Source organism: Moschus berezovskii, chromosome X (assembly GCF_049115385.1).
Source record: "Moschus berezovskii isolate FMDL1 chromosome X, NW_MosBer_1.0, whole genome shotgun sequence".
NCBI lineage: Eukaryota > Metazoa > Chordata > Mammalia > Artiodactyla > Moschidae > Moschus > Moschus berezovskii.
In genome coordinates, this window is record NC_142488.1 from 24,774,590 (window position 1) to 24,781,246 (window position 6,657).

Consider the following 6,657-nt stretch of genomic DNA (forward strand, 5'->3'; position numbering starts at 1 on the left):
ACTTCAAAGGCATATATTTCTGGGTACAGAGTTTTCTGAAAATACCTCCTCACCTGCATGCTGCAGACTTAAAATGCTTTTACTGTGGAAACAATATATTTTTACATCCACAAGGCATGATGCTCCATAATTCCAAAGGAAAATAGCATATGTGGGGAAATGGGAATCATAAGTAACTAATGACAGATCTATTCCTGATACTGGGAGTGGAACTTATAAAAAGTTATAAAGTGTTAAGGCACTTTAACTCAATGGTTGAGAGTACAGATGCAGGATTCAGATCCACAAGCAAGGGAAAGTTACTCAATGTCTTCCCAGCTCTGGTTTCTCAAATGTAAATTAGAGATATCAGTAATATCCATTTCTTATGGTTATAACAAGGAGTAATATTTTAATATTTGCTTTAATATTTGTCAAAAATTTAGAACAGTGCCTTTGACAACAAATGTCAGTAAAATTTAAAAAGATAACAATGCTTAAAGGGAAAGTTATTGATACAAAAGGAACTGGTGCAGGAAAAGGATTTGGAGGGGGTAGGGGATATTACTGCCTCAAACTGTGATGTAATAAGGACAAAAAGTAGGGAAATTCACAACTGTATTTTTTCTCCCAGGTCATTTCTACCTCATTCTAGCTACAAGTACAGCCATAATTTCTAAGATGCTTAGTGTCAGATTAATTCTATCCCTTTCTTCAGAATGGGTAGAAATATTTTTGTTTTCCTATCTCAGAGCTTTTAGCATTTTTATTTAACTTTTTAAAGCAAACATTGCATGACTTCAATGTGTTATGTTGATCTTCATTGGTATCAAGTAAACTAGAATGCCAATAACTCTGCTATTTTTTATTTCTATTAAGAAATGGTGGGAAGGTAAATTGATACAGACACTTTGGAGAACAGTATGGAGGCTCCTTAAAAAACCAGAACTACCACATGACCCAGAAAACCCACTCCTGGGCATATACCCAGAGAAAATCATAATTCAAAAAGATACATGTAACCCCAATGTTCACTGCAGCACTATTTATAATAGCCAGGACATGGAAGCAACCTAAGTGTCCACTGAAAGATGAATGAATAAAGAAGATGTGAGAGAGATATATATATACACACACAGTATGTATGTGAATATTACTCAGTCATAAGAAGGAATGAATTATGCCATTTGCAGAGACATGGATGGACCCAGAGGCTGTCATACAGAGTGAAGTAAGACAGAAAGAGGAAAACAAATATTATTAATACATATATGTGGAATCTAGAAAAATGGTAGAGATGAACTTATTTGCAAAGCAGAAATAGAGACACAGATGTAGAGAACAAACATGGATGCCAAGGGGGGGAAGTGGGGTAGGATGAATTGGGATATTCAGATTGACACATATACACTACTACATATAACGCAGATAATTAATGAGAACATACTATATTGCTGTTGTTTTGTTGTTGTTCAGTTGCTAAGTCATGTCCAACTCTTTGCAACCCCACGGACTGCAGCATGCCAGGCTTCCCTGTACTTCACTTTCTCCCAGAGTTTGCTCTAACTCATGTCTATTGAGTCGGTAATGCTATACAACCAACTCAGCCTCTGCCGATCCCTTCTCTTAGGGAATTCTACTGGGTGCTCCATGGTGATATAAATGAGAAAGAAATCCAAAAAAGAGGGGATGTGTATATATATACACACACATATATATATAGCTGATTCACATTGCTGTATTGCAGAAACTAACACAACATTGTAAAGCAACTAGACTTCAATAAAAGAAAAAAAAAGAAATTTGACTAGATTGTACTGAAACAATTTATCTGATCCTTTTAGGAAGCTGCACTATTAGAGAGGTCCATTAACTCTTTCAGGATGTCGTGGAATCAGTAGGGAAATCGCTAATTGTTATAGGCACAGGTGAGTGCCATGAGTACCAAATTATGCATGGCAGCAGCAATTTCCTAAAAGACCTGTGATTTCTTAGTGGTTAAAAGCTTTAATGTGCCTCCAGTGCCTAAGTCATTAACAGCGAATGATTTAGGCAGAGGGAGTATCTAAATGTAAAACCGTCGGGCATAACAAATAATAGTGTACCCAATAAAAGTGCTTGCATTCATGTCAGATGTAAGCATTTTCCCCATTAATTCTGATATGTCATGAAAGAGACAAAGCAACTGAAAAGCACAAAGAGAAACCTTGTCATAAAATGAGACAAGAATAACGGGAAACAGTTTTTTAAAATATCTTTTCATTATATATTTGCATCTTCCTCATATTTATAAAAGCTTCATTTTTAAAGAATTTAAAATGATGCAGTCTCTGTGTATCATTGGTTTTCCAACCTTTACTATAAGCTCCTTTGGGAGATGTGTCTTTCAGTTTTTAAAATGGGGGAAACTGAGACTAGATGTTGGATATATTAATGAGGTTATAGAACTTGCAATATCTAATTATTTTACTTCACTTTAGACTGCATTTATCACAGTAATTTAAATGAAAATCTTTTAAACTTTTTATTTTGTATTGGAGTATAGCCAATTAACAATGTTGTGATAGTTTCAGGTGAACAGTGAAGGAACTCAGCCGTAAATATACATGTATCCATTTGCCCCCAAAATATTTTCATTCAGGATCTTTATTCTTTTTTTCCTGTAGTTGCAGCAAAAGGGATCTAGTTCCCTGACCAGGGAGCAAACCCAGGTCCCCTGCATAGGGAGCACAGAGTCTCAGCCACTGGACCATCAGGGAAGTCCCTGAATTTTTAAATATATACTTTTCCATTTCCTTAAAACAACTATTTGTGAATGCATTCGCTCCCCTTTTAGTTTCTTTTGAAATGTGTGATTTTTTTGGAATAGTTTCAATCATAGCATACCAACCATGTATGATTCCAACTACATGTTAAATTCTATCATTCTCATGAGGGTGTAATAGTTCATTCAATTAAAATGTAGTAACGTAATTCTCTATTATAAAATATTCTATTTGTACTTTCACAAACAATGCTCTAATTAGCATCTTTTCTCTAGCTTCATTGACAAATAATTTACATACAATAAAATACATCCATATGAAGTGTACAGTTTGATGTTTTGCAATTATATATGTGTTTCTAGCCATTCTCATGCATATGATAGACAATTTTTAAATCAATTTAGAAAGTTCCCTAGTGACACCTTGTATTTGTTTCCCTCATCCATTGCCCCAAGCAACAACTACTGCTCTGCTTTAAATTTTTTCTTGTTTAGAATTTTATATAAATAGTATCATATACTATGCTGCCTTTTGTGTTTTACTAAGTTAGTTTACTCTAACTTAGCATCATGTTTTTAAGATTCATCCATGTTATAATCAAAACATATTATAATCAGTATTTTCCTTTTTTATTACTGAGCATTATTCCATAGTATGGATATACCATCGTTTGTTTATTCAATCACCAGTTATAGGATACTTAGTCTTTTTCTTCCAGGTTGGAGCTAATATAAATAATGCTACTTTGGAAATTTGTGTGTTAGTCTGTGATGGTTAATTTTTATGTATCAACTTGACTGGACCATGGAGTGCACAGATATTTGGTGAAATATTATTCTGAATGTGTCTGTGAAGACATTTTTCAATGAGATTAATATTTGAATATGTACACTAAGGCAGATTGCCCTCCTAATGTGTGGGGCTCTCATCCAGTCAGTTGAAGGCCTGAATACGACAAAACTCCTGACCTTCTCTCAAATAACAGGGAACTCTGCCTGCCTGATTGAGCTGAAACATTGGTCTTTCCCAGCCTTTGGACTCAGACTGAAACATCAGCTTTTCTTGAGTCTCAAGCCTGCCAGCTTTCCAGCTAGAACTTAAGCTTTCTGCTTTCCTGGGCCTCCACCTTGCTGACTGCAGATCTGCATATTTTTCAGACTCCATAATGATGAGACAATTGCTTAAAATAAATATCTACCTATCTATACACACACACACACACATATACATACTAATGGTTCCATTTCTCTGGAGAACCCTAATACAAAGTCTTTTTTCACTTTTTTCAAATTTATCTTGGATAAATACCTAGAGATGGGATTGCTGGGTCATAAGTGCATGCTTAATGCTGATGCTTAACTGATAAAATTTTGTTTTCAAAATGGCTACACCAGTTTGCATCCCTACTAGCAATGTATGAAAAATGCAATTGCTTCACATACTTGTCAAAATTTATTATTATTTTTTTTAGGTTTTAGCAATTCTAGTGTGTATATCATTCTGACTTTAATTTTAATTTCTCTGATAACCAGTGATGTTGATAATTTTTTCATATAATTATCGCTCATACATATATTTTCATTTGTTAAATATTTATTTAAATCTTTCACCTAATTAAACAAACTGGTTTGTCTTCTTAGTATTGAGTTAAATTTGCTTCAGGTTTTCTGAATACAAGATGTCTGTCAAAAATAAGATTTGAAAATATTTTATCCCATTCTGTGGCTGACAATTTAATTTCCTTAACCATGTCTATCAAAGAACAAGAGTCTATTTTTGTCTTTTGTTTTATGAATCATGCTTTTTGTACTATTTAAGAAACTTTGTCAAAGCCAATAAGACAGAGATATCATCTTACATAGCCTTCAGGAGGTTTTATATACTTACCTAACATTTAGATCTATAATTACTTTTAAACTAAATTTTGTATATGATGTGAAGAGTAGGCTATTATTTTTTTTACCATACAATTGTTCTAGTAACGTTTATTGAAGTGTATCCTTCCCCCATTCAATTGCCTTAACACCTATGCCAAAAACAAACTGTCATATATATGTGGACCTATTTCTGAAATCTTTATTTTATTCAAAAAAACTTGACATAAACAAGATTGTAGCTCAGTCAGTAAAGAATCTGCCTGCAATACAGGAGACTTGGGTTCGATCCCTGGGTTGGAAAGATCCCCTGGGGAAGGAAATGGTAATCCACTCCAGTATCACTGCCTGGAAAATCTCATGGACAGAGGAGCCTGGTGAGCTGCAGTCCATGGTGTTGCAAAGAGTTGGGCATGTCTGAGCGACTAACACTTACTTACTTACAAACAAGACAGTGGAGGTGATGGAATTACATCTGAGCTATTTCAGATAGTAAAAGACGATGCTGTTAAAATGTTGCACTCAATGTGTCAGCAAATTTGGAAAAAGCTGTGGCCAGGGGACTGAAAAAGGTCAGTTTGTATTCCAATCCCAAAGAAGGGCAGTGCCAAAGAATGTTCAAACTACTGCACGATTGCATTCATTTCACAGGCTAGCAAGGTAATGCTCAAAATCCTTCAAGCTAGGCTTTAACAGTATGTGAAAGAGAACTTCCAGATATACAAACTGGATTTAGAAAAGGCAGAGGAACCAGAGATCAAATTGCCAATATCAGTTGGATCACAGAAAGAGCAAGGGAATTCCGGAAAAACATTTACTTCTGGTTCATAGACTATGCTAAAGCCATTAATGGTGTGAAGCACAATAAACTGTGGAAAATTCTCAAAAAGATGGGAATACCAGATAATCTTACCTGTCTCCTGAGAAACCTGTATGTGGGTCAAGAAGCAACAGCTAGAATCTTACATGGAAAAACCGACTAGCTTAAAATTGGGAAAGGAGTACAACAAGGCTGTATATTGTCATTCTGCTTATTTAACTTATATGCAGAGTACATCATGAGAAATACCAGGCTGGATGAAGCACAAGATGGAATCAAGACTGCCAGGAGAAATATCAACAAACTGAGATATGCAGATGATACCACCCTAATGGAAGAAATCAAAGAACTAAAGAGCCTCTTGATGAAAGTGAAAGAGGAGAGTGAAAAAGTTGGCTTAAAAACTCAGCATTCAAGACACTAAGATCATAGCATCTGGCCCCATCACTTCAAGGCAAATAGATGGGGAAAAACGGTAACGGTGGCAGATTTTATTTTCCAGGGCTGCAGCCATGAAATTAAAAGACGTTTGCTCCTTGGAGATAAAGTTACGACAAACCTAGACAGCGTATTAAAAAGCAGAGACATTACTTTGCTGACAAAGGTCCGTATAGTCAAAGCTATTCTTTTTCTAGTAGTCATGTATGAATGTGGGAGTTGGACCATAAAGAAGCCCGAGCGCCAAAGTACTGATGCTTTCTAACTGTGGTGCTGCAGAAGACTCTTGAGAGCGCCCTGGGCAGCAAGGAGACCCAACCAGTCCGTCTGAAAGGAAATCAGTCCTGGGTGTTCACTGGAAGGACTGATATTGAAGCTGAAACTCCAATACTTTGGCTACCTCATGCGAAGAGTTGACTCATTGGAAAAGATCCTGATGCTGGGAGGGATTGGGGGCAGGAGGAGAAGGGGACGACAGAGGATGAGACGGCTGGATGGCATCACCAACTCGATGGACATGAGTTTGGATAAACTCCAGGAGTTGGTGATAGACAGGGAGGCCTGGAGTGCTGCGATTCATGGGGTCGCAAAGAGTCGGACACGACTGAGCGACTGAACTGAACACCTGAGTAAATACATATATGGGCTCTTATAAATCAGTATCTGTTTTATATACCTTGACCACCTGAGACCCTGCACACACCCCAACCATCCCTTTTGAAACCCTGCAGAAGAAAGAAGAACGCAAGACTATTACTACCTTGATCCTTATCACATGCCC